At 35.5% G+C, this 19,853-nt stretch overlaps 1 long non-coding RNA gene across 4 annotated transcripts in view; it reads left to right on the forward strand.

Annotated features, from left to right (window-relative positions):
• LOC140845843 (uncharacterized) overlaps positions 1 to 19,853 on the forward strand; it is a 364,588-nt gene that overhangs the window by 144,816 nt on the left and 199,919 nt on the right. The gene's annotated exons all lie outside the window — the stretch shown is intronic.

A 19,853-nucleotide genomic window follows, 5' to 3' on the forward strand; every position in this document is an offset into this window, starting at 1 on the left:
CAATCATGTCTGATTTTGTCAGTGTCTTCATTGCACACACCTGCTGTGGAAATTTAATACACTAAACAACATGCCTCTTTTTTCCCGTTACTTCTAATTGTATCCCATGATTTACATTTAACTCATAAGACTGTCAAATTATATGCGATGGTTTAAAGTCAGCATAGTTTAATCACATCTAGAGACAATGAAAAGAAAATTTTAATCATCCATTTTCTTGGTTTGACCTAATTTCTTATTAAGTTGGATTTTGTCTTGCATTTCATTTTTACTGGGTATTCTATATAAAGTGATCATTTTCTATTTAAGAGGATGGAACATTCTTTAGAAATATGTTAATATGATAGTAATAGGGATGCAGGTACAAGAGCTTTGCAATCATTCTCATTCTTTCTTTAGATAGTATTGTTTGTAACTGTGTTGAAACTATAGTTAAACTGCACCTTTTGACCTAAGAAGGCTCAACACTTGTCCCTCACTTATATTTCTTTTTGCCTCTCATTTCCAGAATGCTAAATTGAGACCATTAACATCTGCTAAGGACAGATGTCCCTGAGGTTCTCCTACAAACATAAACTTTCCCCAAAACGCTAAAGTATAGGTACAATAGAAAAATTTTTTTAACTCTTTTTCATTGAAGGGTAGTTGACACACAGTATTACATTAGGTTCAGGTGTACAACACAGTGATTCAACATTTATATACATGATAATTCTAGCTACCAGCTATCACCATACAAAGTTGTTACAATATTTTGACTATATTCCTTATGCTATATATTACATCCCGGTTACTTATTTATTTTACAATTGGAAGTTTGTACTTTTTTTTTTTGAGAGGGCATCTCTCATATTTATTGATCAAATGGTTGTTAACAACAATAAAATTCTGTATAATGCTCAATGCACAATCATTAATCCACCCCAAGCCTAATTTTCATCAGTCTCCAGTCTTCTAAAGCATAGCGAACAAGTTCTTACATGGAGAACAAATTCTTACATAGTGAATAAGTTACATGGTGAACAGTACCAGGGCAGTCATCACAGAAACTTTCGGTTTTGATCATGCATTATGAACTATAAACAATCAGTTCAAATATGAATATTCGTTTGATTTTTATACTTGATTTATATGTGGATACCACATTTCTCTCTTTATTATTATTATTTTTAATAAAATGCTGAAGTGGTAGGTAGATGCAAGATAAAGGTAGAAAACATAGTTTAGAGTTTTAAGAGAGCAAATGTAGATGATCAGGTGTGTGCCTGCAGACTATGTATTAATCCAAGCTAGACAAGGGCAATAAAACATCCACCGATGCAGAAGATTTCTCTCAGAACAGTGGGGGTGAGGTTCTAAGCCTCACCTCTGTTGATCCTCAATTTCTCACCTGATGGCCCCCCTGCGACTGTGCCTGTCTTAGGTTGTTTCTCCCTTGAGGAATCTTACCCGTCTCTGGCTAGCCAGTCATCTTCTGGGGCCATACAGGGAAATGTAAAGTTGGTAAGTGAGAGAGAAGCCTTATTGTTTGAAAAGGTTAGCTTTTTACTTCTTTGCATATTTATGCCCTGTGGCTTCTATGCCCAGCATTTGTCTTGAGGTATCTTTACCACTTGGAAGAATTATGATACTCAGTAAATTCGATATGAGGCAGGAATTCTATTTAATGGCTGTAATTAGGAAGGAAGAAGAAAAGCTATAGAAGTAGCAGGCGGAAGAAAACATGGGAAGATTGATTTTTTCTTTGACATATCTTCTTGTAGAGTAACTTCAGCATGTATAGGTTTTAAACTACTAATTAAAATATGCACACACATTAACATAATAGGAATACAGTTACATAACCAAAGCAGACCTACAATTACCAGCCATCTCCAGTTAAACCAAGAAAACCAGTTAGGCACCTTAGGCATTTGTGAAAACTTATCTATAATATGGTGGATATTGTCCAACTGAACTTGAACAGTCTGAGAGAAATCAGACAAATTAAAACAACCCATTCCTGGGGACTGTTCACATCCCATATGTTCTTTTAACAGTAAATAGTCTGTAGTTGTAAGCTTTTGGAGTGGTACAATTTGCACTTCTCCTAATTGTTGGTTGAGTTCCAACAGTATAGATCCAGACAAATTTGTTGTTTTACTGTATGCACAGGCCAGTTTAGATATCTCCTTCTTCATTCCCATGGCAAGTCCAGAAACTGGTGGAATGAGTGCATCTACAGCTGTAGCTGCGCGTGGATCTTTGTTGGGGTCTTTTGATGATCATCTTCTGGTATGAGTCTTCCCGAGAGTGCTGATGTTGGAAGTTCTTTTTCATATCATATCTTACTTAATTTTCTGGGTAGCCAAATTAGGCTTTGATCCTCTGTATAAACACAAACAGACCCTTTGCCTACACTTTTATATGCCCTTTATACCATTGTGTAGAACTCATTGGAGGTCACCACACAGGAACTGCTTTTTTTTTCTTTGTTATCATTAATCTACACTTTATGATGAATATTATGTTTACTAGGCTCTCCCCTATACCAGGTCCCTCCTATAAACCCCTTTACAGTCACTGTCCATTAGCATAGCAAAATGTTGTAGAATCACTACTTGTCTTCTCTGTATTGTACAGCCCTCCCCTTTCTCCCACCCCCCCAAGCATGCTAATCTTAATACCCCCCTTCTTCTTCCCTTCCCCTTATCCCCCCCTACTGACCCATCCTCCCCAGTCCCTTTCCCTTTGGTACCTGTTAGTCCATTATTAGAAAACTTTTAATACAGTCTTTTTTTAATTGAAATAGAGTTGATAGACTGTCTTATATTGGTTTCAAGTATACAACAGAGTGGTTCAACAGTTACCCATATTACTAAATCCACATAGTACAGTTACTATCTATCAACATAGGAAGATATTACAGAATCATTGGCTATGTTCTCCATATTAGACTACCATCCCCATGATCAACTTATATTATGATTGGAAATTTGGGGGCCCTTTTATCCCCATCACCCTCCCTACCTACACACCCAAGCCCCTCCCCTATGGTAATCACCAGCCCCTTCTCAGTGTCTATTGAATCTACTGCTATTTTGTTCATTATGTTTGTTTTCATATTCCACATATAAGTAAAGTCATATGGTATTTGTCTTTTTCTGCCTAGCTTATTTCATTTAGCATAGTACTACCCTCTAGGTCCAACCATGTTGTCAAAAATGGCAGGATTTCTTACTTTTTTTGTTGAAATGAATCTCACAAATGGCTGAATAATATTCCATTGTGTATATGTACCACATCTTCTTTATCCATTCATCTACTGATGGACACTTTGGTTGCTTCCATATCTTGGCTATTACAAATAACGCAGCAGTAAACATGGAGGTGCATATATCTTTTTTGAATCATGGATTGTCTTCTCTTTGGGTAAATTTCTAGAATAAGAATTATTGGGTTGTATGGTGTTTCTATCTTTAGTCTTTTGAGGAGAATCCATACTGCTTTCCACAGTGGCTGCACCAATTGACATATCCACCAGCAGTGTATGGGGGTTCCTTTTTCTCTAAATCCTCACCAGCACTTGATATTTCTTGTCTTTTGGATAGTGGACATTCTAACAGGTGTGAGGTGATATCTCATTGTGGTTTTTATTTGCACTTCCCTGGTGATTAGCAATTTTAAGCACCTTTTCATCTGCCTGTCAACCATCTGTATTTCTTCTTTGGAAAAAAATGTCTGTTCAGGCCATCTGCCCACTTGTTAATCAAGTTATTTGTGTTTTTTTTTTGATGTTGATCCATATGAGTTCTTTGTATGTTTTGGATGTTAACCCCTTATTGGCTAAATCAGTTTTGAATATATTCTCCCATATTGTAGGTTTTTTTTGTTCTGCTGATCATGTCCTTTGCTTCACAGGAGCTTTTCAGTTTGATATAGTCCCACTTGTTAATTTTTTATTTTTTTCTCTTGCCCGAGAGATATATATACAGGAAAAAACTGCTCATGCTTACATTCAAGAAACTTCTGCCTGTTTTTTTCTAAGAGTTTTATGGTTTCATGTCTTATATCTAGGTCTTTAATCCATTTTGAGATTACTTTTGTATATGGAGTTAAAAAAACTCCAGTTGCACCCTCTTGCATGTAGCTGTCCAGTTTTCCTAATACCAGTTATTAAAGAGGCTGTCTTTTCCCCATTTTATATTCATGGCTCCTTTATTGTATATTAGTTGACCCTCTATGTGTGGGTTTATATCTCTGCTCTCTATTCTGTTCTGTTGATCTATGGGTTTGTTCTTGAGCCTGTATCATTCTGTTTTGTTCCTATATCTTTGGAATATATCTTCAAGTCAGGGAGAATAATTTCCTCAGCTTTATTCCTCTTTCTCAGGATTGTTTCAGTTATTCAGAATCTTTTGTGGTTGCATATGAATTTTAGAGCTGTATGTTCTAGTTTATCAAAAAATGCTGTTGGTATTTTGATAGGACATCCTGGTAAAGCCAGTTGTACCATGCAACATAACCACGACCTGCCATGCTGATATAGGAGAAATGATGGCTTCAGAGGCAAAGGAGTTGGGAGAGTAAATAGGAATTATTATAGCCTACCATTTTATGCACATTATTTCTTTTTTAAAGGAACTATTACTTTTCCTCATTTTGCTGTAGAGAGAAAAATTGAATAATAGAAGGGGTCAAAGACCTGTCCAAGGTTATACAACAAGTAATTACATGAACTGGTATTTGAACCCAGGAAATGGAAATCTGAAGCCAGCCCTCTCTTAGCCACCATACCACACTGTGTATGGAAAGAGTAAGAGTAAATTTTTCCCTTAAAGTGAGTCCCATTAGTATAACAGTATATTTAATAGAGAAATGCAATTAAATCAGAATTCCCCAAAATGTGTTCCATAAAACACTAATAACTCTAGATAGTCTGTGAGATGAAAATATTCTAAAGTAATATCATTTAAGGAAACCGTATAATTATAACACCTTTTTTAGGGGATCATTACTTTGTGTCAGCCTTATGAGAGCTTGTCTGACTCTCAGGTACCCCCAAGTCCTGAAACATTCCCACATGGCATTTACAATGGAACACCTCCCCCCACAACTGCCTTTGTGTGTGTGCTACACTTCTTGATATGCCAAGAGATGAAACATACTTTTGGGAGCCTTTTTTAAGATGAATTCTTAGGACATTTGAAACATTTGGCAAAACTGGCAGTAAATATAAAAAAAAAAGAACGGGGGCTGCTATGTTGCACCTCTGTCTATTAATGACTACCAGCATTAGCTGACTGAAAATGTTTTAGTCCTCACTTCATTGATAGGCTAGTCATGTACAGAGAAACAGACCGACTGGTGGTATGCTCATATGAAGTTAAGTCAACAACATTTAGGAACACAGATCTCTGTGTGGGTGAGCATATGGGCTTTGAGGAGGCAGAAGGGGGCCAGCTGAGAGGAAAGAAAGCTTAGTTACTTACATATTTAAAAGTCAATAGGATGGGGTGCTTAATTTTTTTTCTTAGATTCTTTACTTCTCTAATCCTTGACCTTGTTACTTTTAATTTTGCTGATTAAAAGATAGTCAGTGGTGGTGATAACTGAACAGCAGGTTGACAGTAGCTACCCTTTTTTCAGTAGGACAATTAAAAGTGTAATCTACTTTGAAAACTGGAGGGCAAAAAAGAATACCATGAATAGACATGGTTCTAAATAACTGCCTAAATAGCTAGTCATTGCATATCTCCAACAATGAGATAAATTCTTTTTAAAATTTGGAGAAGAGACAGATTAGAAAAGAAATAATTTTTCTGATTGATCATTGCATACTGAAAGGCTTGACTTAGATGTTTTGCCACAGAATACAATGTAAAAGCTGAAAAATAAACCATAAAATACAATGCTGAAAATTTCCATATCACAGCTGCCCAGATTGTCTAACAAGAATATTAGTAATGTCCAGATGCACAAAAGTCTACAGGGATGCCTCTTGTCAACAGCAATATGAAAGAAATGACAATGTCAATCACATCCAATAGACTTTGTTAATGTTTTGAAATAGTTCCTTCACACTCAGAAATAGTGCTCATTAATAATGGATAATACTGTACGAAAGAGAAGGAATGTAGCCTACAAAACTGATGGAATTCATTGTTCATTGCTCATCCCCTCTCAACATTGAACTGCATTTCTGCAGCATGGTTTCCTTTTGTCTTTAAAAGTATGCCCAAATGGTTTCCAAACTTTGGAGCTAATTGATCCTTTTCTTTTCTGAACCAGTTTCAGATGTGGCACTGGTACACTGACCCTCCTCACATTTCCCTCTTCATCTCTACCTGTCCCTGTTTAGAGTCACCTTCTTTTTAATCATAGTTTTAGACTAGTCCTGCTGAAATGCAAGAAAGTTCTCAAGCTTTCAGAACTGCTTTGGAATCCTGATGGTGAAGTCAAGATTGAGGGTTTTTTTTTTTAATTTTTCTTTATTCTCTTCCTCTTCTTGGCTGTTGAAGCAGCGGTCAGTAGGGCCTGTGGGTTTGCTGATATATTTGGAGGTTTCCAGATTGTACAATCAAATATAAGAACTGAAAAATCACTGAAATTCATAAAGGTTACCAATTCCATGGAGATTAATTTCCTAATATACCACTTTCTTCAGGGAAGCACCTAATTATCTCTCTTTGACTAAGAAGCCATTTGGAGTCAATTTTCTATAATGACCTCCATTTTTAACATTTTTAAGTAAATGCTTTTTTGAAATAGCTTTGAATATTAGACCAACTGCCTATTATTCCATTCACATTAAAAGCTACCTTTTAGCAACATATTGGAAAAGCCAGGTACAGAAATACTCACAGAACACTACTTAAAGCCATAGAAAAAAATATATTTACACCAAACTCTACTCAAATGATACTACCTTTCACATAAAATGTGAATGCCAGATAAAAATGACAATTGTGTTAAGATATATAGTAATAAAAAGAGAAATTGTATGTTTGGATATAGATCAATTCCCACTTAGTTGACAAATTCAAATTTTTCCATCTCTGTAATTTAATTACAGGAGTGATTTCCTGTCAATTGAGATTCATTTGTGTCAGTAAAGTTATATCTCATCAAGGGATGAAAGTAAGAGCAGAAATGTTTAGTTTTTCCAGATACAAATAAACAAAGAACTCATATGCAGTAGGCAGAATAATTACCCAACTTCCCTCTCCTGCCAAAGTTGTCAAAATCCAAATCTCCGCCACCAGTGACTATGTTATGCTGCAGAACAAAGCGAATTAAATTTTCAGGTGAAATACAGCTAATTAGCTGCCCTTAAATTTAAGAGATTATCGTGGATTATCTGAGAAGGTCCAGCATGATCACAGCAGATTTCAAAGCGGAATAGGGAGGCAGAAGGTAAAGTCAGAGTGACACCATGTGAGCAGGACACCACCCGCCACTGCTGGCTTTGAAGAGGAGAAAGGGTGCCCTGAGCTAAGGAATTCAGTGGCCTCTGGGGGCTGGAGAAGGCAAGGAAATGGATTCTCCCCTAGTCTTCAGAAAGGAACTGATACCTGCTGTTACCCTGATTTTATTCCAATGAGAACTGTGTTGTCCTTTCAATCTACAAAACTACTGTAAAGGAATGCATTTAATACATTTGTATTGTTTTCAGTCAGCGCATTTGTAATAAATAAGTAAGTCTGGTATAGCAGCCATACTAATATATCATCTATCTAGATTTTGGGGCATGGTTATGTTTTCTTTGCTCTTTAACATGAAACAAATTATAAACTCTAAGGAAAGGCTCCTCCTAATTTCTATTCAAAATATCTGACCTCCGCAAGTTTGACTTGAGGAATGGGAAAAGAGGTAAAAAGGCACTTCACTGGTAATTCATTGGTATGTCCATGTGTTATTTGGTGTCTTCCCTGCTGGGTACTTCTGACAGGTACTCTCTGTATATATCAGTATTCATCCAGGGAAAAATAATTAGTTTGAGATATATAGATTATTACAAGAAATTGGCTTATCCAATTACGGTGGCTGGCTAAACAGCTCTGACTGCTCACAGTTCAGGCAACCAAGAAGGAAAGATTTCAAGCAGATTGAAACCCCGTGCACAAGAGCCAAAGCCCACTGCCCACTAATTGCCCACTCTTTCTCTTTCTCAGGAAGGCTATGTCCTCTTTTAAAGGGCTAACAACTGATTAAGTCAGGTTTACCCAAGATAATCTACTAAATTAAAGTCAACTGATTAAAAACTTTAACTAACAGTTGCAAAACCCCTTCAAAAAACAGCACCTAGATAGGAGTTTGATTAACTAGGAGAAGCGATGTGTTTGTGTGTGTATGTAGACTTGTGCCTGCCCTATGAAATGGCTGTTGCTTTCCTTCCTTCTTCACATTGTTGCAAGAGGGCATCTTCTGAGCTGTCTTTCCAACCCCATCCAGATACGTAACAGAAAGGGAATCTGCGGGAGTGTAGTTTAGCCTAGGGAAATGGATACCCCACAAGTCAGTACAGACCTCCAGTTTGGGCTGTGTCTCTCCTCTCTATCCTGCAACTTTCAATCTCCCTTCAATTTCTATATCCACGAGGATACAGCCTCAGTATCAAATATGTATTGCACCTTTCGGAGTACCAGAGATATCAGGAATATTACGAATTGCAAGGATAACATGTGGTCAGCGGTGGTGGGGAGTGTATTGTTAACAGTTCTTAGTAATAAATAAGAGAAATGTTTAACATTTTATTTCCAATGGGATCCTACATCTTACCTCTAAAATTTATGTTACTCTTCTTGCTGCCAAATTGAAAGAACTTGGCTGTTTGCCACCAGCCCATTCTTATGCCCTGACCTGGGGTGCCATCTGCAGAATTCCACAGGACTTCATTGCTTCTTTCAGATCTGATCTGTTACCACATCCATTCTTGTCACTCTTATGCCTATGTATTACTTTATTTTTCTTCTAAACTTACTACCTGAAACTTCACTGTATGTTTACTTCATTATTTTTTGCTCCCCCACTGGAATTAAAGCTTTTTGAAAGCAGGAGCTGTCTGGCTCGAAACTGTATGTCTAGCAACCAGAACAGCACTTAGTGCTGTCAGTAAAAAGTGGTTCATTGAACTGAGGTTTAGCTTAAATGAATGAGTGAAAGTTCTCATGAATTAAGGGTAAAATTCACAAGCATTTAGATATCTTAGTATGGAATAGATAAAAATTTTCAGTGAATAAATATTCCACTAATGCTCATAAGATAATCAAAGCCAGCACGTTTTTATGTTAAAAAGGTAAGGTTTGCAGTGAATTATATTTGAAATTTTCTTGGGTTTAGAATGATTATTTCCTTAGTATTGGAAATTTTCAATATGCTAAATGGTAACTAAAAGGTGTATAAAATCAGAGAGACCTGAGTTGGGTCATAGTTCTACCACTTCTCAGCTAGGTGACACTTTTGAACAAACTAAGCCTCAAATTTTCTATCTTCCAAGTGGGTATAATATTAGACATACAGACTTTAATGGGGATTATGTGAATTCCACATATAGCAAATTTTGAATAAATACCCTCTACCTATTCATTTCAGAGGTTTCCAACTGTCTACTGCTGATATGGCTCTAAGAGCAGTCCTCGTCCTTCCATCTCCATTGGTTATACCTTAGTTAGGCCCTTATTATGACCATCTAGACAACTGCAGTAGCCTTCAATATTATTATCTTACCCATTCGTCCCATTCTTGTGACCTCTGAAGGTTGATTGATGTCTTTAATTCACATATATGATCATCACTGTCTACTAAAACCCTTTCATGGTTTTTGTATCCCCATCAGTATAAAATCTAATCTCAGCATAACGTACAGTGGATTTCTGGCCCCCACCTTCAAGATATACTGACATATTTCTATACACTATGTTCTATCAAGACTAAATTATTGGCAGCACCTGGAAACTAACATATTAACTTAATGGTTCTTTGTTTTTGTAAACAACCTTCTTTTTTTAATAATATTCTCTTTTCTCTCCTAAATGATTAATCTATAATTTCTTTAAAGAGGCCAATCATAGCAGTCACGTACTGTGAGATTTTTCCCAACTAATTCTTTCTTCCCTTTCTCATGACCTTTCCCCTCACCTCTTGTCCCTACTATACTTATCACACTAGCCTTTCTTTTTAGTATTTTTCCCTATCAATACTGCAAGCTCCTTGAAAGAAGGGATCATGACTTGATCTCTGTGTTCACAATGCCTAACATATGGACTCTACGGGAATTTGTGAAACAAGTGAAGAAATGAATATGGAGAAGGAGAATATGAAAGCATACGTACTAGTGTACATATGTACATTTAGAATTTGAAAGTCATTCTGTTTTGACTAATTATATAATTTTTCCTTTTAGTCTCCTTCTTAGTTTATATTTTGAGAAGTAATGTGTACAAATGCAATTTTTAAGGTGGATAAATCATTAATACGGAAAGGCACTGTTGAACAAGTATATGTTTGGACTTTTTATGTTCTTTTTTGGGTTGCAAAAACCTTGAATATTAATTCTGAACACTGGAAAGAAAAAGAAATGGAGTAATCAGTAGAAACTACACCACAATTTGGCATGCGGTACGCATTTGCTGAAGCAGAAGCCTGCCATATGCCATACGTGCTATGCCACCCAGCTTTGCCATCATGTCAGTGAATGCATTGTATCCTGCAGCCAAGCCACGTGGGCATGACATGCCTTCCACTTCAGCATTTCTATGAACATTTTTCCACTTAATTCTGTCACACATGGTGTCCATAATCTGTTAGGACGAGTTCTGCCCACTTTGTCACCTTTAACATCTGAGAGCTTTTATGATGGCGCCAAATTGATTGTTCTTCTGATTTGAATCAGATGTAAGTCATTCTGGGTGAGATTTCCAAAAGGGTTTCCAGTAGTCAGTTTTCCATAAAAATTGAAACAAGAATGGGTAATGGCACATACAAGAAATCACTGGGAGTGTAGTTAATTGCATGTGCAATTATTATTTTTTTTTACTCACACATTCATTCATTGACCAAATATTTATTGAGCCTTCATGATGTGCCAAGTACTGTGTTATATGCTGAGGAAGAAAAAAAAGAAAAAGAGAAAGAGTTTTAAACCAGGATCCTGCCCTCAAGAAAGCTGGGGAAAAATGAAAAACATTGCAAAGTTTTTTTTTCATTCATATCGTTTTATTTTGTTATTTGAAAGTGATTTTTTTTCAAATTCTCATCCAAGTTCTTTTCTTGCCATTCCAAAAAAGAAAAACACAGCCTATGAATAGAGCTATTTTTTAAGGCAGAATTCCATATACAACAATGCAGAAATATAAAGAATCAGGAAAATTATGTGTATAAATGAAGCAAGCAAAACTATGTGCACCTTTTTACATGTGTATTTTCAGCAAAAGTGGTTTTAGGGTTTTGACAGAAAAGACAGCGCAAAAAAACATTTCTTTACACATCTTCCATTATTTAATTTGGAAGAAAAGAGAAAAATTTTAACCTCTTTACTTAAACATACATTTTAGTGGTCATATTAAGAAAAGTGGCATCTCATCAAATGTCAAATAAATACTTAAGCCATTTGCTTTTTTGAAAGAATATTAAAATTAATGAGGAAATGATTACAGGCTGTAATAATAGAACTGGTAATATTCAAAGCTAATTTTTAAACCAAAGATGGGAAAGTGTTTATGGATAAAAGGGACTAATTTTCATAGACTTTTGACATTTGCACACCAATCAAAATTGAATTTTGAATAGAAGAACTTTGCTTATTATTCCGTATAAATTCCTATAGGCATTCATTCAGTTTAGATTATGTGTCATTTATTTAGCTCTGTTTTAGCATGTCTCATCATGAGAGCTGGACTGGATAAAATTGAAGATAGATTTTTGGTTTGAATGGTTATCTTTCCTATCATATAAATATTAATAAACCTGATTATTTAATTTTATATCTGTCTTACAGACGTATAATATATTTAAAAAACTGACAATCTATTGTGCATTAACGAGTACCTGATCTTTATCATTAAAACCATAGCATATGGGTAAAAAAGAAAGGATGGAACCTCCTGGATTAATTAAAACAAGAAAACTATTGAATTTAAAAAGAGACAAGGAAATAAATAAATTTTGGGGTTTTCAGAATACCATTAATTTTTTATGACAAAAAAATATTGCCCTAACACCATTTTGATGAAAACAAAACCAAAATGCTCTCTAGAGTCCCACAATTCTAGAAAAATTAGGTAGACATTTATATTAAGAGATAATTTTATTACCAAAATATAAATTTCTTCCTCTCCCTAGTACCTCTGGTCAATTTTATGCATGTCACCACCAGCACATTAATTGAAAAAATAATAATATGGGAGCATCACTAAGATTTATTCAATCACAGACACAGAAAATGCTTGAATATATTTAATGAAGACAGAAGTTATAAAATGAGTGTTATTGCATGATCAGGTAACTCGTAGCGGCCGTGGCTGTGGAACTGGCTAAACCAGACCTCTGTGTCACAGAACCTCACTGTGGCCAAACTCTTGAGTTTCCGTTTGTGTTATAGTGGTCACAATAAACATTCACGAGCTCGTTTTTGTTAGTCACTGACTTCCTCCCTTCGTTTGTACTTTATGCATCTCTACAAATATTTGGGCAATGTTATACTACAAACTGATGTAGTACAATGAACACTGGCTTGAGAATTGTAAGGCTTGGGTCCTTGTCATTAAATATATCTAGGATCTCAGAAAAGTCAGCTTCTTGGAATGTTAGTTTTCTCTTCTGTAACATGAGGAATCTTAATAGATGACCTCTCAGGTGCTTTGTATCTCTAACATTTATAACTATTAAATGACAAGGAAGTGCTTTATGGTAGTATTAGAGTTTTGTCAATATTTACTCTGGCATACCCCAAAGATATTGCAGCTTTGGTTCCAGACCACTGGAATGAAGTGAATTTTGAAATAAAGTGATTCAGATGGATATTTTGGTTTCCCAGTTCATATTAAAGTCATGTTATGCTATACTATAATCTATGTTTACACTATGCTGCAATAACCTTATATCTAAAAAAACAGTGTACATACCTTAATTTAAAAAAATTTATTGTGAAAAAATGCTAAACATTATGTGAGCTTTCAGCAAGTCATACTATATTTTCTGGCTGAGTGTCTTGCCATTGATGACTGCTGACTGGTCAGCGTGGTGGTTGCTGAAGGTTACGGTGGCTGTGGCAATTTCTTAAAATAAGAGACAGCACTAAAATTTGTCCCACTGGTTGCTTTTTCCCTTCACAAACGATTTTTCTTTAGCATGTAATAATATTTTACACACAGTAGAATTTCTTTCAAAATTGGAGTCCGTTCTTTCAAAATCTGCTGCTGTTTCATCAGTTAAGTTTATGTGATATTCTAACTCCTTTGTTTCCATTTCAACAGTCTTCAGGGTGTCTTCACCAAGAGTGGATTCTATTTCAAGAAACCACTTTCTTTGCTCACCTATAGGAAGCAACTCCTCATCCATTGTAGTTTTATCATGAGATTGCAGCAGTTTAGTGACATCTTCAGGCTCCACTTCTCATTCTAGTTCTCTTGCTGTTTCTACCACATCTGCCACTACTTTCCCACTGAAGTCATGAACCCCTCAAATTATACATGAAGGTTGGAATCAACATTTTCCAAAATCTTATCAATGTTGGTATTTTGACCTCTTCTTGTGAATCATGAATGTTTCCAATGGTAGCTTGAATAACAAATCCTTTCCAGAGATTTTCAATTTACTTTACCTAGATTCATCAAAAGAATCACTATCTATGGCAGCTATAGCCTTCTGCATGTATTTCTTAATCAGCCTTAAAAGTTGAAATTAATACTTGATCTATGGGCTACAGAATGGATGCAGTGTTTAGCAGGCATGAAAACAACATTAATTTCATTAAAAATCTCTTATCAGAGTTTTTGGGTGACCAGGAACATTGTCAAGGAGCAGTAATCTTTTTTTCTCAGTAGTAAGTCTCAACAGTGGGCTTAAAATTTTGGTCAACTACAATGTAAACAGATGTGTTGTCATCCAGGCTTTGTTGTTCCATGTATAAGGCACAGGCAGAGAAGACTTATAATTTTTAAGGTCCCTAGGATTTTCAGAATGGTAAATGAGCATCATCTTTAACTTATAGACACCAGCTGCATTATCCCCTAACAAGAGAATTAGCCTGTCCTTTGAAACTTTCAGTCAGGTATTGACTTCTCCTCTATAGCTATGAAAGCCTTAGATGGCATCTTCTTCCACTAGAAGGCCATTTCTTGTAATTGAAAACGTGTTTTTTATTATAGTCACCTTTATTCATTATCTTAGCTAGATCTTCTGGATAACTTGCTGCTTTCACATTGCTCTTGTGTGATATGGAGATAGTTTCCTTAAACCTCATGAACCAACTTTTGTTAGCTTCAAACTCTTTCTCTTCAGCTTCCTTATATCTCTTGGTCTACATAGAACTGAATAGCATGAGGGCCTTGCTCTTGATCAGGCGTTTGTGTAAGGGACAGTTGTGGCTGGTTTGATCTATCCAGACCACTGACATTTTCTCCATAAAAGCAGTAAGATTGTATGGCTTTCTTTCATTTGTGTGTTTCAAGGAATGGCACTTTTAATTTCCTTCAAGAGTTTTTCCTTTGTATTCAAAACTTAGCTAATCATTTGGTGTGAGGGGCCTTGCCTTCAGCCTGTCTCAACTTTTGACATGCCTTCTTCACTAAGCTTAATCATTTCTATTTTTTTATTTAAAGTGAGAGACGAGTGAGTCCTCCTTAGAGACTCTTGTATTAATTGGTCTGATTTTAGTATTGTTGTGTCTCAGGGAACAGGGAAGCCCAAAGAGAGGGAGGGCAGTGGGGGAAGGGCTGATTGGTGGAGCAGTCAGAATACACACAATATTTGTCAATAAGCTCACAGTCTTCCTTGGGTTTTTTGAGTTTGTGGTGCCCCAAACAGTTAAAATAGTAATATCCAAGATCACTGATAACAGATCACAGTAACAAATATAATAACAATGAAAAATTTTGAAATCTGAATAATTATCAAAATGTGGCACAGAGACACAAAGTGAGCAAATGCTGTTGGAAAATGGTGCCAATAGACTTTCTGGTTGCAGAGTTGCTACAGACCTTCAACTGGTAAAAAAAAAAAAAACAAAATGCACTATCAGTGAAATGCAATGAAGTAAAACACAACAAGGCATGTCTGTAATAGTATTAGATTTATGCATGTAGATACAGCTGAAATCTGGACAGTTAGAGACTCCTCCTTAGTATTTATTGTGCTGACTTGCCTATTTCCTTCCTTTCTTTTTGTCTGTTTTTCCCTTTTTCTTATTCCTCCCTCACTCCCAATTTCTACAGAGTAGAACAACATTTAGGAATTTTATTTATTGTTTTGGTGTATCTCTGTGTGTGTGTGTGTGTGTGTGTGTGTGTGTGTGTGTGTGTGTGTGTGTGAAGGGATTGACCACAGAAATTTGCATCGACCTCCTCAGTGATGATTTGAAAAATATCAGCCCCCTATCAAATTCCTTCTGTGAGTTTTCTGATGCATGAGAAATTCCTTCTATCCCATACATCCTCAAGTCTATCACTGTCCAATTCTCATCCACAGCACACCTTGACACACATGAAATATTTTCTTTTATTCTGACCTAAATTATAAATCACATGCTTCTTGCTAGATGGATATGAAACACCTCTGACATTATACAGAAAAAGAATTCCAGTGATACTAGAGAATTTGAATGACTGGAAGTGAAATCATTTTTTTCTCCCTGCCATACCAGAAGTAAAATTATTGAAGATTTGAAGAGATACCTATTTTTTTGACAACTGATCAATATTTTCAAGTTTCTATGTTGAATTAAGAAGAACTATGTATGTCACTTAGGCCTTAGCTGAATTACTAGGGTAAGTATTTATTCATTCACATTTAATATTTTAGCCAATAGATTGAATCTTTCTTTGAAACTGGCAATTTGTTTTCTGCAAGTATAGTTCAGTTTTGAAAACAGAAAATAGGGAGATGTTTTCCAAACGTGTCTTCTCTATCTGCTCCCTTCTTTTCCTCTCCAATGCACCTAGGCCCATTTTTTTAAGGTGAATATTTACATGTATCAATAAATCTCATTTTCCATATGACCACACCCACCTGCATTTATGGGGACAAACATTAGAAAGCTAAGAGTTTATCACTGAGTGATAACAGCTGAGTTTGAAGTTGGACAACATTAGAAGATATCTAGACAACTTTAGTAGAATCCATTCACATGGTTAAGTTAAACTCAAATAAGGATCCATCTATGCTGCCTGCTTATAAACTGCTTTATATTTGTTTTAATTTTTGTAATGTTAATTTGACCACCAGCTAGAACACATTCTACAGAGGACTATTAGTCAGAAATGAATACTATTATGGCCTTTATTTCATACTCTTTTGTTAACTGATGTCAAACAAACACATGAACTAACATATCACAAAGCCTTTTAACCCTTAAATTTTTTTTTTAGATAATTATTTTTTATTGAAGGGTAGTTGACACACAGTATTACATTAGTTTCAGGTGTACAACACAGTGATTCAACATTTATATACATGATAATTCTAGGTACCAGCTATCACCATACCAAGTTGTTACAATATTTTGACTATATTCCTTATGCTATACATTACATCCTGGTTACTTATTTATTTTACAATTGGAAGTGTGTACTTTTTTTTTTGAGAGGGCATCTCTCCTATTTATTGATCAAATGGTTGTTAACAACAATAAAATTCTGTATAGGGGACTCAATGCTCAATGTATAATCATTAATCTACCCAAGCCTAATTTTCATCAGTCTCCAATCTTCTGAAGCATAACGAACAAGTTCTTACATGGAGAACAAATTCTTACATAGTGAATAAGTTACATGGTGAACAGTACAAGGGCAGTCATCACAGAAACTTTCAGTTTTGATCACGCATTAGGAACTATAAACAATCAGGTCAAATATGAATATTCATATGATTTTTATACTTGATTTATATGTGGATACCACATTTTTCTCTTTATTATTATTACTTTTAATAAAATGCTGAAGTGGTGGGTAGATGCAAGATAAAGGTAGAAAACATAGTTTAGTGTTGTAAGAGAGCAAATGTAGATGATCAGGTGTGTGCCTGTAGACTATGTGCTAATCCAAGCTAGACAAGGGCAGTAAAACATCCACGGATGCAGCAGATTTCTCTCAGAACAGTGGGGAAGAGGTTCTAAGCCTCACCTCTGTTGATCCTCAATTTCTAACCGAATGCCCCCCCTGCGACTGTGCCTGTCTTAGGTTGTTGCTCCCTTGAGGAATCTTACCCGTCTCTGGCTAACCAGTCATCTTCCGGGGCCATACAGGGAAATGTAAAGTTGGTAAGTGAGAGAGAAGCCTTATTGTTTGAAAGGGTTAGTTTTTTACTTCTTTGCAGATTTATGCCCTGTGGCTTCTATGTCCAGCATTTGTCTTGAGGTATCTTTACCACTTGGAAGAATTATGATACTCGGTAAATTCGATATGAGGCACGAATTCTATTTAGGGGTTATAATTAGGAAGGAAGAAGAAAAGCTATAGAAGTTTCAGGAGGAAGAAAACATGGGAAGATTGATTATTTCTTTGACGTATCTTCTTGTAGAGTAACTTCAGCATGTATAAGTTTTAAACTACTAATTAAATTGTGCACACACATTTACATAATAGGAATACAGTTACATAACCAAAGCGTACCTGTAATTACCAGCCATCTCCAGTGAAACCAAGAAAACCAGTTAGGCACCTTAGGCATTTGTGAAAACTTATCTATGATATGGTGGATATTGTCCAACTGAACTTGAACAGTCTGAGAGAAATCAGACAATTTAAAACAACCCATTCCTGGGGACTGTTCACATCCCATATGTTCTTTTAACAGTAAATAGTCTGTAGTTGTAAGATTTTGGAGTGCTACAATTTGCACTTCTCCTAATTCTTGGTTGAGTTCCAACACTATAGATCCAGTCAAATTTTAACCCCTAAATTTTGATCATCTTTTTAAAGCTCTTTAGACTCCTCTTTCTCACTGCTTATAAAGGGACACTAAGTTAGTAGTGGTTTGTGTATTCTCCAAGTGAGCATGCAAGATAAAGTATAAAAAAGGGTAGGCCTAAAAAGAATATAAGACAGTTGCAAAATTGATCAACTCTTATCCTCAAATTTTCTTAGATATCACCTTACAGATTTATGTTCTCTACTACCAAAGAATAATATCTACTTCAGCTTCTACTGAAAGCTTTATGGATTATTTACCATTTCAAAATCATTTATTTGTAGATTCCTGTTTTAATTTAAAAAAAGATGTAATTTCTAGAAGTATATATGTATACACACACACATACACACCCATAGAAATAGATAAATGTATAGATCTATGTATAGATATATGTATATATACATACATACATACACACAAAGATAAATATATGTATTTGATTATAAATGAGCACTCAGAGAATGTTTTCTTTCTTATTTCACTTGTACTGCTAAAAAGTCTGAAATATCTAAATTTAAATATAGCCAACGACCCTCCTTTCAATGTTGTATGAAAAAACGCACAGATTTTAATGTAGTTTACCACAGAATGCTGCTGGAGCCATCAGTGATACGCTATTAGCTACTTCAAAGTGTTCTTTAATATTTTCAATTTAGAGTTGCCTTTTTGTTAAGGATTTGTTGTCTGTACCTTCAAAAATCTTAATTAAGTTTGTTCAGAAGGAAAAATTGAAGTTATATGGAAAGACTTTTTATTGGTGTATAATTAGATTAAATTTTAACTTAAGATTGTGAGAGAAACATCTTCTGATAGGTTTATAGTTTTTTTCCCACACAAAAGATTTGATTAACCAATGATTTTTCACCATTGTAAATGTTACAGCTATTATTATAGCCCTTTAATTTGTGCTTTTAAAAAAATCAAATAAAGATTTCACTTTATACAAACAAATATAAATAATTTAGTGGGGCCAGTCCCATATATTGTGTTCTTTCTTAAGAAATAACTTCGTCAGAATGACATGAATGAAAATGGCGGAGTAAAGTCTTTTGAAAATTCTACCACAAAAGCAATGAGAATACTGGCAAAAAATGGTCAAAGTGAACCTTTTAGAACTCTTCAAATTAACCAATGACTTTCACTAATCAAGGGAGGGTCTCTTGAAGAAAAAAAAGCTGAATCTCATTTAGAAAAATGAGATTTAGGGCATTTTAACATGACCTGATCCCATCCTCCTCTCCCAGCTTTCAATAATCTTGAAAATTAACAACCACAATTACAATAAAAATCAGCAATTTGGAAGAAATAGAAGGAGGCAGGTTGGGTTTGGAGTGTCTGTTCCCAGATACCTGTCTCTATGTGATCTAGCTGAGGCCCCCAGGAAGATCCCACTTAAAAGGCTTTATTTATTGGGCCTGACTTTGAGCTTGCCCAGTGCAAGCAGTCTTCCCCTGTTGGGTATTTGTCAAAAATAATAAAAAATTGTTAAATCGTTGAACAACTGTTGAATTGTCTAAGTCAGTGGGTAATTTGGGGAAAGCAATAGGCTAAGCAAAAAGCTTAAAAGTAAAAGCTAAGAAATGAGATATCCATATATGTCTTTAAAAGTTTCCACATATTCCAGGGAATCTGGAATGCCATCTACATGTGTAGCGCTGTGCACGTGCCTAGGGCGGTATGAATTCTCAGGAAAAATGCAACAGCCCTTGAAACATCAACTCTGGATAACTCTGAGGCCTTTCCCA

The sequence above is a fragment of the Manis javanica genome, chromosome 13 (genome assembly GCF_040802235.1).
Source record: "Manis javanica isolate MJ-LG chromosome 13, MJ_LKY, whole genome shotgun sequence".
In the NCBI taxonomy this organism is placed as follows: domain Eukaryota; kingdom Metazoa; phylum Chordata; class Mammalia; order Pholidota; family Manidae; genus Manis; species Manis javanica.